Source organism: Biomphalaria glabrata, chromosome 18 (genome assembly GCF_947242115.1).
Source record: "Biomphalaria glabrata chromosome 18, xgBioGlab47.1, whole genome shotgun sequence".
In the NCBI taxonomy this organism is placed as follows: Eukaryota; Metazoa; Mollusca; class Gastropoda; family Planorbidae; genus Biomphalaria; species Biomphalaria glabrata.
In genome coordinates, this window is record NC_074728.1 from 12,169,457 (window position 1) to 12,182,667 (window position 13,211).

The 13,211-nt window shown below is 37.1% G+C and overlaps 1 protein-coding gene across 20 annotated transcripts in view; it reads left to right on the plus strand.

The window, feature by feature from the left end:
- LOC106064344 (talin-1) overlaps positions 1-13,211 on the plus strand; it is a 95,602-nt gene that overhangs the window by 16,608 nt on the left and 65,783 nt on the right. Inside the window, exon 1 of one of the 20 annotated variants that reach the window (XM_056017178.1) lies at positions 7,331-7,723. The exons of 18 other annotated variants lie outside the window; for them this stretch is intronic. The gene's annotated coding sequence lies outside the window, so the exon portion shown is untranslated. Of the gene's footprint in view, positions 1-7,330; positions 7,724-10,069; positions 10,093-13,211 lie in introns of those variants that run through there. One more of the 20 variants, XM_056017181.1, reaches the window with a different exon arrangement.

Here is a 13,211-nt window from a genome sequence, read left to right on the forward strand (position 1 = left end):
TTTTTTTTTATTTTGTTTGCGTTTTCTGGTTTCCTTTCTAGATGGGCAGCATTTCACACCATTTCTTTTCTCATTCTCTTCAAAGTCATATTTTCTAGTTTCTTGGCTGCCTTTGTTTGCTTTACGTGCCCAGCAGGTAGTTTTTGCCCCTGTTCAAGGATTGCCAAGCCAGTCGCCCCGTGCCCACTTAGACCTATCGTTGGAAACACATGTTGTTTTATTCAGCCTGCAAGATACAGATAAGCCAGTCTTTGCTGTTCATTTTACACAAATGTGGGTGGAAAGGAAAAAAAAATATATATCAGAGAACTCCCCCCCCCCCCCCTCCATACCCCATCGCCGTCTTTACTACAGTCCTTGTATTGTTTCGTACCGCTCTATTTCAACAGATGCGCATGAGGCCGGAAGTACAGTACACTCTTGATTAGCCGCCAAAATGTCTGTTGCATTAGTCCGCCTATGGGGCTCTCCCTCCACACAGTTTCTAGCTTTCGTACATGTATAAAGCTGTAAGCCGCCACTCTGAGGTCTCACATTTCTACAACCAAAATTGGAACAACGTTAATGATTGAATTTATCTCACGCTGACTGTAACGTTTATGCGGTGCTACGTAAAGTGTATGCGGTGCTACGTAACGTTTATGCGGTGCTACGTAACGTTTATGCGGTGCTACTGTTTACAAAAAACTATTATAAGAATTGCTTTTTTTTTTTTTTTTTTGAACTTTTTGTCTATTCAATATGCAACTGTTTGTTATAATTGGTTGATACGGTACTTTGTTTTAGTTTCAACCTTTAACGGCCTACCGCCCCCACATTATTTCTCTTTAAAAAACCCACCATCGCCCCCCCCCCCCTTTTCCGGACAAATAAAAAGGGACGTGAGAAAGTAAATTTTAATAAAATATCATTTATTGATTGATTTTTCACGCTGTCACTAACAGATCGTTCAATTCAAAACTATTATCTTAAAATTTGCCAAATAATTGAAAGAGATTGGAAACAAAAAATATCTCATTGTCCTGTTTTTTCCCTCTTATCTTTTAATAGATGTCCTTCTTGACTTTGTGAACATTAGTATGATTAGTTGAATATAAATTAATAATATTGTTGAATTCGGCATCATACATAACATTTTCACATATTAATATATTAACACTTTACTGGTATATATTGTTGATAAAATAAACTATTATTTTAAAATTTTATTTAAAAAGCGTATTACCTTGTTTATGGTCTGAAATATTAAAGTTTTTTTGCGCTTAAGAATTAAAAACGAAATTATATATTTGTGAAAAAAAATCTTGAAAAGTAGGATTCCAAATATTAAACACATATATGTGGCCTAAACGTCCTATAAAAATAAATGGTGGTTTTATTTTTTAAAAAAAAAGGGATTCCAAATAATAATAATTTAAAAAAAAAAAAGATCTCTAACGTTATTTCTTTCTTAAATTATTTTATTTTGGCTGCGTTAACTTGGAAGAAATTTTTATTCGTTTTGTTTCAGAGTACCTTTTTCATTTCTGCGTGACCCTTTTCTGCCTAGCCCCCCCCCCCCCCTTGCGCCTAGCGCCCCTTTGGCTTCCAGCTCCTAATTTTCAGGAAAACCCCCCCCCCTCCCTCCAGGAGTTTGCCCTAACAGCATCTAATCGCACAAGAGTTTTGTTAGATACGATCTTTATACTGTATTACATTTGATAAGATATAGAAAAGTACAATTTTAAATCACGACATAAGTATAGTGACATTAGTCTCAATGACCAATATAGCTTATAACAGGAACTGTAACAATGTGATATTGTGCATGTTATTCACGCCAAGGAAGTACATATGTATGTATATATATATATCTCCCGAATAGGCGCTCATACACACCAGGAATGTCTACATGTCATCGTGACTTCTCCGTCACGTGCACATGCAGGCAACATGCGGATAGACCATCGTTTGCCATTGTAGCTTTCTCAAACCACAGCCACTTCTTAACAGCTCGTTAAACACGGACACTACCCCCCCCCCTCTTTCCCCAGTACTCTTTACCGAGCGTTCACACCCATGCACAATAGCAGTGTTTATCTTCGCTGTGCATTTTATATAGATCAGTGGTCCTCACCATTTTTGAGACAGCAGTTTTTTGTTTTGTCTGCCGTTGTCGTAAGCAAAATACTTCATTATACATCATAGTTTCCAAGATTTTTTTTCATATTCTTTTTTTTATTGAATCCAAGAATTAGCACCTCTTGGATAGAAGTAACGTTTGCAAAATCCCCCCCCCCCCCCCCCCCCAAAAAAAAAATCCATACATATTTCTTTGCATTGTCTACTAGTCTACTACATGAGCGTAGCCTGTGTGTGTGTGTGTGGGGGGGGTTGGGGGCTCAACTTAGGGGTTTAGATCTAGATGCTTAAACACCCCATCCTTTTAAAACAAAAAACAACGACAATGCCATAGCCACAACATTCCATGTGCGTAGCCAAGAGAGGTTTGAGGTCTAAACCTCTCCAATAAAGACGTATGAAATACTACACTCAATAAATTCCATGTGCGTAGCCAAGAATGTTTGAGGTTAAAACCCTTTCCGATAAAAGGAAAGCAAAGCTACAATCACTAAATTTAACTCCCCCTCTCTAATAAAAAAAAATTATGGCAAAACTATAGTTACCAAATTCTACCAGTCGCTGGGCTCCATTAATAAAACATAGCTAATAGCCGATTTGATATTTGATCTATAATTTTTTTTAAGAACATTAGCAGGATAATGCGCTATAGACACCTCAGAATATGCATTTTTTTTTAGTTTCAAATACCGCTAATAAAGCTTGTCGGCGGGACTACACAGCGCTCCCCCAGACCCTCTTGCAAGGGAAGGACAGGGTGTCTACTGTTGTTCCACTTACTTCAGAAAGAACCTATTCTATGGTACAAAAATGGTCCAAAAGAATGAAGGAACTGAATATAATGAAGATTAATTATATATAAGTAAATATATATGTTTATATGGGGGGGGGGGTCAATGAAAAAAATCCTGACCACGCCCATGGTCTACTATAACGAGTTTTCGTTGAGTACATACGTCTGTATGTCAGAACGAGACCAGGTTGTGCTGTGAGATTCGTGTTAATAGCAATGGGCGTGGACCACTGGTCCTTCCGACCTAACAGATTGAGAAACACTTTGGTGAATCCATTTTTTTTCTTTCTCAAAATTCCCACGTTTCTATTTCCCCTGAAAGTCTGGCAGAAACGACAACATTGCAGACCTAGTCTATTGAAATGTGTAAGCCTGTAGTTATTTACTTACGGACGTTGCCTCGTGACCACGTCATGGGATGAACCTTGAAGCTCGTGCTTCTCACACATGAAGAACTGAAGCCAGTACTTTACTTTCTTGGTGACTTGGAGGGCTGTATTGCTCAACTCTATAATAGACCTGTTAATATGTCTGTTATAAAGGTGAGCCATACCGAAATAGAAGGGACATGCCTCTCTGTTCTCCATATGAGTATCTCCAAAGTAATGCAATTCATTTCTTTAGGGTTACAGAGTCGACAGCCTTTAAGTAGACATCTTAATGAGAATATTTTTAGTTCAATAAATGGTATCCCCCTAAACTCCTGAAGGAATTATTTACTCTTGGTTATCATGTGATGTGACCCTGACATAATGTAGGCCATTCATTTCTCACTCTGTGATTAGTTTATTTAACGAAAGTTGTTTTTTTTTTCTATCTACAACATATTCATATGTAAATGTAACATTCACTTTTTAGCAAGCATGTGTGCTCACTGTGTGGAAAGCTCATGCAGAAAGATACTAGAAACAAACATAAAAGCCTTTGAACTACGAAAGTTGTAGAGCTTTTGAAGCGAACAGTTATTGTGTACGTCAGTTTTTTTTTCTTTTTTTACTTGCAGTGACTTTGATGGTTCAAAAAAACAACAACAACTCTCTTGTTCTGTACTATATACATGCAAGAATTGTGTTATTTCTAAACATCATAGTCTCTCTCTCTCTCTTTGTATCTACTAAGAAGTTTAGTCATGTGTTTTGCTAACCTCCAGCTGTGGGGCACACAGAACTTTGAACTTGTGATGTCAGCGGTGTGTGTCGACTCGTGTGTTTACTTGTATGTCTTGGTGGTGGACAATTTGAAGATTGTTTTTTTTTTTATTGTGACTGTCGAACGATGTAGACTTTGTTGTTTTGATGTGACTTTGAAATCCATCTGAAAATGTAGTGCGCAGGGATTCAAGTCATGTGTGACCCAGAGAAATACGTTCGATTAGCTTTCACATTTACTTGATAGTTCAGTCGGTCCAAATGACGAAGAAAACTGACATATTTGGTATTTGTTTCTTTCTTATTTTTTTCATCATTAGTATTCTCTTGAAACTAAAATACTAAAGTAAATTGTTAAGAGCTGTGTCCTGCTTGTGGTGGACTTGAACTAACACAACGGAGATGAACACAAACATTGTGCGTATGAACGGGTTACTTTAATATTTTCTACACCATAGAGATCCCCAAGAGAAAGAATAAATTAGCATGTAAAGAGGTTGAGGTGGAGAAGGTCTAAAAAATGTGTGTGTGGGGGGCCAACTAATGTGAGTCGAGTAAGACAACTTCACTTGTCTCAACTCTACTAGTCTATTTCTTAAAAGGAGCTTTTTTTTTTACAGGATGAATTAAGTTGAAGTATCTTGACTAGATCTAGTTAAAAAATTCAAGGAAATTACTAATGCTGCTCTGATTGTAATCAACTCATCTATGTTTGCTATTATTTGGACAGCCATTCTATAGGCTCTTCTTTTTTTTTTTTCTCAAACCACTTGACTTCTAATTACTCAATTGATCATTTAAAAAAAAATCAGATTTTAATACTTTAACTTGTAATGATCATAATGACTGAATACTTCCTACATTCACTTATTTACATATCTGCCACATCTTCCTTTTTCTAACTCAAGAAAACTATTGTAAGTCAATAATTAATGTACGTAAAGAAATGCCAGAGAATAAATACAAATACATGACTTTGGTAATAAAAGCAATATAAATCTCTTCAATGAGCTTTTACTGCTTCTTTATCTCGGGAATAGAGCTTCCTAAGTGTCAATACGTCTGTTCTGAGTAGCCTAGTTCTGACATAGATTTTTATTCACTTCAGTTTCCTGGCCAAGAGGTTCTGGCACTACAAGAGCCGAGTCTTCCACCGGATCAGTTGTGTTTGAAGTTTATGTTGTATTGTAGGCCTTTTTTTTTTTTCTCTTCTAAGCACATCTCTTGGATCTATCTCACCGTTGGCCAACAGCTCTTCAGGACCGACCTTGTATAATTGGAGGCCCATAGGCGAAGTGAATTTGGTGGCCCCAAAAAGCGAAAAAATAATTAAAATAACGCAATTTATTAAAAACCGGCGTGTTTATATCTAAATTGACAAAACAACTTAACTTAATGTATCGCAATGTCCGCAGTAGAGACCAAGTTAGACCAGTAAACATAGAGTTATGATGCTCTACTATGGTTCAAGTTTCGCCTTTTTTTTTCTCTAAACTATTTTTTAGCCCTGTGCGAGGCCCCAACATTTGGAGGTCTTAGTCGGCCGCTTAGTTTGCCTAAGGCCGGCCCTGTACTTTTCCAGTTCAATATAATTCGAAACATGTCCTGATTGACTGGTCAAGAGCTAAATAACTATTTGTATGTAGTTAACGGAAGCTAATTTTAGTTTATAAAGTTTATTGTAGGTCTCTGTAATTGTATAACTTGTATTATTAAAGAAAGTCTACAAATGTATAAAATCGAATTTGATGAGTTCTGTACAGTCTTGAGATGGCATATCGTGTCACCAAAGCTGCAATTAGAAAAAAAAAGTCTCTTCCCGAAAGACTAAAAATAGAATAGAACTTAAACTGCGTTGTCACTGAAGCTCTTTAAAAAATAATAATTTTGAAGTGCATTTTGATTATTCCTACAACTATGTAAATTAGATATATCACTTCGTCCCGATACGCTTAGAGCCCTCCCTCCCCACCATTAACCCGAATAGCCTCAGCTTTACGTTCTCGTTCATTGAGGCGCGGGGCTTGTAGAAACCTGAGTCAAAACCAAGTCTGCCATCCTAACTGCCGAGGTGGCTGGCAGGCACACTCCCATGGCTTGGCATTCCTAGGCCATGATGAAATCTCTCTCTTACAGTGGTGCTATTTCTTCCCCCCTCTCCTCCCCGTCTTTTCTTCAGGTGTACACCGCAACTTGTGTTGTTTAGATGACTGTGTTCTACAAACTGCTTGCCTCCACTAGGGTTTTTTTTCTTCTCCAAACTTTAAAAAAAAAAAAAAAACACCATTGGCGTTAACAAGGTGCTTCGTTAAGGATATGGGTCGCACTTGTGCTTGCATTGTTCTTACTACAGATAGTAGTCCATCCTAAAGAAAGATGAACATATAGGAGCAGCACCGGCTCCATGTATGTCTCAAACATGTGAAACAAGCTTCAACTATTGGCAGGGGTCGAGTTTATGTGCACAATCGTATTGTATTAGATCACGACTTATATGTTTGTTTGTAAAATGCTTAACATGCTTCGGATGTTCCTTCAGAGGTGAAGATAATCTACTTCCTGGTCCAAACCTCCCGCAGGACGATGGGGGATGGCAGCGGGCAGGGTATGAACTCTAGACCATCGAGACAACAGAACGACAGTCCAGTGCGCCTACCGCACGACCAGGCAGTCGTGATCTAATAATTATTTGAAAACAACAACAACAATGGTTTACATTATAATGAAAAATAAATTCAGGGCCTATAGGCCTACATACGTCGCATCAAAATAATTTTCAGAAATTAGAATTTACTTTTATACAAATTAAATTCGTTTTAATAAAAAAAAACAAAAAAAAAATATATTTAATTTAAAATTTGTTATTTTGTTTCAGTATTTCATTCACCGTTACATTTTTTTTTTTACGCCTTTAAAATAATCATGTGCCTCAAAGGACGGATTTCTTAAAGTAATGATTGAACATCACAAGATCGATTTAGTCTTAAATGGCTTCAAACACATCAACTTATCCTTAAGAATAAACAGAACTAGATGTAGGCTGCTGACATACGAGTACAATGTACTTAGTTGTCAGCAGAATGTTGAGCTGTTCTTTGTGCTGTCACCTTTGATGACCTGTAGCACGTCAGTGGACACATCCACTAGATCTACCCCCTTTTCATTCCCCATTTTCCCCTCGTTTAAATTTGACCTCCTTTGTAACTGACCGACAAAAACAAAAAAAAAAAAGATCAATCGATAGCGCGCTTCTGTGTTGACTTCGGAAAATAAGTGCAATTACGTTGAATGGGTATCATTTGTTGACTACGGGGCCGTGGGGGGTTAGCACGGGGACTAGATCTTATGCTCAGCAGACGACCCAGCAGACGAGTACGCCCAATAGAAATGTGAACACGCTCTGCACCTACACCAAAAGGAAAAAAAAAAACGTGCGTGTATTCATCTTTTTATTTTTAAAAATAGCTCCCAGTTAGTGAGTAACGGAGTAGGCGGTGCAAGGATTAGATCGAGATCTAGAAATGACTTGAAGGAGATAGTCGCACTCTTCCTTGTTACTTTCTTATGACTGGGATTAGAGATCGACTCATTTCTTGGGAGATGTAATATAGTGTGTGATTCTTTGGATATATACAAGCAGCCCAGCAGCGGAGTTCCTGTGGTAAAATTGGTCCTAAGTCTGGAATTCGATACGTTTTGTGTATTTTTATTTCTGTCCCCCCCCCCTATGTCTAGCCGTACCAAAGTGTCTCCAGTATAGTATAGCCTTTAACCTTGTGACCTACATACCAACGTGACATCTCGCGGAAAAGAATGATTGTTAGAATAATAAACAACGTAGATCTACTTTAAAAAAAAAATAAAAAAAACTTCAGTTTTTATGATTAATTTAGACTGCCTGTATAGTACATGATATGTTTCTCTTGTTAATTACTCGGATTATTTACACAAAACATCCGTAGGCTACTTATGAATCCCCTTGTTAGACTTGTTAGCAGACGATTTCAAATTTGACTTGTTTATGTGGATCTCTACGGTACTAAATGCTACTTCACTTGTTTATATGGATCTCTACGGTACTGAATGCTACTGTAATGGTCCTCTTTTTACATTGCACATGTATGCGGGTCACTCAGGGCTAAGACTGTACTAGACCTAAGGATAAATGGTCAGTATACAATTGATAATTGCTGTAGACGTTTCTCAACCCGGGGTAGTTAATGGACCTCATTCACCAGTCGTAAACAAACAACATTTTGCCACGTGGTTCTCTATATCTTCTATACAAATTACGCAATCTATAAAGGCTGTCACGTGATACGTAATTTTCATTGTTTTATCAATATTATCACGTGGCTAAACGTTGATTGTTTACGATTGGTGAATGAGGTCCATTGACCAGTTGATAGTAATAACGAAATTCATTTGTACTAGACACTATTTGTGCTTGGACACTCACAGTAAACAGCAGACCAGCTTTGTCTTGCTGTGTACGTCTATGAAGGAAGTGGGAAGAGGGGGTTACTCTGAAATGAAACACCGAGTCAAGTGGTACTTGGAAGAGCGAAGGTTGAAATAGCTGTGGGTCTAATGAACATTTTAGACTCTTAGCCATGGGCTTAATGAATAACAGCTTATGAACCCAATGATCAATTTATATTTTTGTTGGTTGAATCAAAAAATTTATAACTAGGCCTCGTGAATAATTTAAAACTACGCTTAATGAACAATTTATATCTGTTGGTCTCATAAACAATTAATAGCTAGGCCTCATGAACGTTTTAAAACTTTAGACCTAGTGAACAATTTACAAATGTAGGCCTAATGAGTAATTTACAATCGTAGGTCTAATAAACAATATACAACTGTAGGCCTGGTGAACAATTTATAACTAGGCCTAATGAATGCTTTAAAACAGTCGGCCAAACGAACAACTTAAAATGTATTACTTTGAACTAGCATATGGTTTAAATATCATACAGGCAGCAATAGCGTGGTGCAGACTGAGCACCGCATGACCAATGTCATCAATGCTGAACAAAACCGCTAGCTACAAATTGGGACAACAAATCTTTATGTCCAATTAATTTTTCTACATAAATAAATTAATTAAAATTGCAATTATCCAATAAGAACAACAATACAAACGCATACACAGACTGTTTGTTCCGATTCACATCGCTCTCGAATGGAATGACCGTACGTTTTCTATATTATATTGGGATTCCATTCAAGAGAGTATTTCTTTTTAGTTTCAAAGAAAGTTGTATCGTTGATGTAGGTATATATTTGAAAAGAAAAAAAAATAACTAACAAAATATAAAAGATACCGGTAGTTTCAAAAACAATAAATAATTAATTATCAGTGGTCAATTAATTTTTTTTTTATTGATTCATGCTTGTATTACATAATAGTGTACAGTTTCCATTTGGTGCGAGAATGGGTACGGGAGAAATAACGTGTTCCAAATTTGTACCAAACAGACTTGCTAGAAGCTTTGTAAAAATATGCCATGAAACGTATCCCATCATTTAGGCCGCTCACTTTTCACCACCATTCTAGATCTATAGCCCCAAGTGGCTACGATATTTATGAAGTCCCTTTTATTTTGTATCCTTTAACACACATCGTAAAACGTAAACCGATTATTATTACTTTTAACCCACAGTGCCTGCAATGTATTTCTGCTTTAAAACTTGCTCCTCGTCTGTCGTCTGTATGAGTGTTAAAATGAACCAAGGAAGTTAGTGGTTTAACTTTGTGACGTGTAGGTACTATTTAGTGCGGGATGAACTTGTTGCTCATTAACCGCCAGACGTTTTTATACCCCCCCCCTCCTTTCTCTCTCCTCTACTTTCAGCGCGACTGTGTTGTGTGTTGAAACCACATCATAACTTCCGTAGTGTTTTGTGCTGTATAATATTGTCAATAGTTTCCTGGGAATATCGTCTGGACACTGGCTTGGTTTAGTTGCAGTTTTAGTTCAGTAATTAAGACGACTAACGGACAAAACTTTGATCGGATTTCTTGTGAGACATTTTTCATTGTGCTTAGTATTCAGAATAATGGCCCTGGGGCATTTCCCTAATCTCTGTATAAATAACATTTGACCAATCTAATAGTTACCTATACACCTATACATTTAACCAACCAACCGATTTATCAACTGCTTATACACCTATACATTTAACCAACAGACCGATTTATCAACTGCTTATACACCTATACATTTAACCAACCGACTGATCTACCAACTGCTTATACACCTATACATTTAACCAACAGACCGATTTATCAACTGCTTATACACCTATACATTTAACCAACCGACTGATCTACCAACTGCTTATACACCTATACATTTAACCAACCGACTGATCTACCAACTGCTTATACACCTATACATTTAACCAACCGACTGATCTACCAACTGCTTATACACCTATACATTTAACCAACAGACCGATTTATCAACTGCTTATACACCTATACATTTAACCAACAGACCGATTTATCAACTGCTTATACACCTATACATTTAACCAACAGACCGATTTATCAACTGCTTATACACCTATACATTTAACCAACCGACTGATCTACCAACTGCTTATACACCTATACATTTAACCAACAGACCGATTTATCAACTGCTTATACACCTATACATTTAACCAACCGACTGATCTACCAACTGCTTATACACCTATACATTTAACCAACAGACCGATTTATCAACTGCTTATACACCTATACATTTAACCAACCGACTGATCTACCAACTGCTTATACACCTATACATTTAACCAACAGACCGATTTATCAACTGCTTATACACCTATACATTTAACCAACCGACTGATCTACCAACTGCTTATACACCTATACATTTAACCAGACGACATGGCCTAAATTGTGCCGATGTGCCAAAAACACATTTAACCAACCGACCGATCTACCAACTACTTACCTACCTATATAACAAACAAACCACCTACCTACATACTTACTACCTAAGCTACCAAAATATCTCACTATCCACCCGTTTATCTTGCTAGATCTGATCCTTTCCTTTAATACTGCTACTACTACTGCTACTTAATAATTTCTACTCCCTTCTCCCTTCACCTCTTTTACTTTGTATTTACTTAGCAACGTCTAAGACACAGTGGCTATTGTCCATGTACACCACCCTCCTACGATCTCTGTATCCATTTACTTTATTGGTATTAGACATGTCATAATACTTTGTATCTTTTGACATCGTGGCAACTGGACCTGAACGTGAACTTAAGCCAGCCAGCTAACCCATTTTACCAACAGATATCATATCAGGTGACAGAAAAGACCTGGCGTCTTTCACGAATTATCTTTTGTCAAATCTTCGTTTATCCCTGGCTGTCCACTATGCCTTGGACACAAGTTTTTTAACTTGACTGCAAGGAAACAATTCTTCAATGTAGCCATGGATACATTAACTCCATTACCCAACCTCTTTCTCCATTGATCTCTAAACAATATTCTCATTTGGTGATAGACTTCAAAGGTGTTCGAGAAAATCGACCTATGATGTCGAATGGTTAAAAAAAAGGTAGCGTTTGTTCTCTGAGATTTGGGACGTCTATTTTATTTGGAGAGACGGAGGTCTGCCTTGTTGATAATTTGTACTTCTTAGCATCTGATAGTCGTGATGAAAATATTGAAAGCTGCCTCGTTCTCTACATTACCTACCAAACACTGGCCCACGTGTAGACCCTTTGTGGGCCATATGTGAGTGTGTGTAAAAAACACAAACTCTCTTTGTAATCTTTTTTGTTTGTTTTAGTGTTTATTAAATTAAAAAAAAAAACATAAAAAAAAACTTCCCACGATAGTAGATAATGAAAGCATTTTAAATCTGCTATAATTGGTCAAGTAGTTATTGTTCACATAAATGATTTGATGTGGATTTGTTTGCATGGGAGTAGTTCTAATGCAGTGAAATCTCGACCCCAAACTCGTATGATTCTGCCCGTTCTAGACTTGTGTCTGTACTCCCGTGGTGTGGGTAACATATAACATTTTGGCGTTTGCATCTTTTATTATAACGCGCCCTTCCCGTGGGTGTTGCCGCCGTCACGTGTCCTTCCGCCCTCCTTGCTCACTCTGCGACTCCGCCCTCGCCCCATAATTCACGTCGCGATCTAGCACTTCACTCCGTGATGTAGACATTTACATGTTTTTGTTTCTTCTTCTCGTGTGTGTAAGAGAGACTGCGTGTGTGTGTGTGTATGCTTCACGAGTGTGTAGCTGTAAGAAACCGTATGTGTTTCATCCATTGGTCGCCATTTAGTGACAGGCTGGATTCCGTTATGTAATCTACTTTGCTGGACGCTAGACTCGGCTAAAAGTTTAGGCTCAGTATAGAGTATAGTATAGACCTTTCTGGGTCCACTCTATAGTAATACAAATACAACAAGAAAAACATCCTCGAAACATTCTCCCAGAGATATTGATAAAGGCGCTTTACAAAAATAATAAACATAATAATGGTAATAATAAAAAAAAAAAGCTTAAATTGAAACGCACTTTATAGTAAAAAACAAAAAACGTTGGGAATGTTTAGTTTGATTTAATGTGAAATTCACACCCAACGCTTTAAAAAAAAAATCTACTCTTTAGTGCGTTTTAATAAACTTTTTTTTTAAACTTATTATTATTTTAGTTTTTTGTAGTCCTTGGATTTTATAGAGGGTTCCGGACATGAATGCATGTAAGTCAGTGTATTTTTGTAGAAGGAAAATCATTTGTGAACATCGTGATTAGGAACAAAATAATTTACAAGTCCATTACAAAGTTTTCTTTATAATTAATTAACAAGAAAATCTTTGATTTAACTTTTACAGTAACAATTCATTATTGTGTTATTATTTTAGCTGTATTTTTTTTCCACAATAGTTAGTGATAAATATATAATAAAATAAAATTACGTTGTCATCGACCATGAGCCTGTAGATCAAATTTGATGACGAGTAGATAAGTAGATTTGCAAAAGTCCATGAAAGATACAGAGCGAGTTAATGTACGTGTTGTACAAGGGCGACTAAGGAGACTGCCAGTGTGAGCACACATAGCAAAGCTCCAGGCCGAAGACGAGCTCAATAGCATG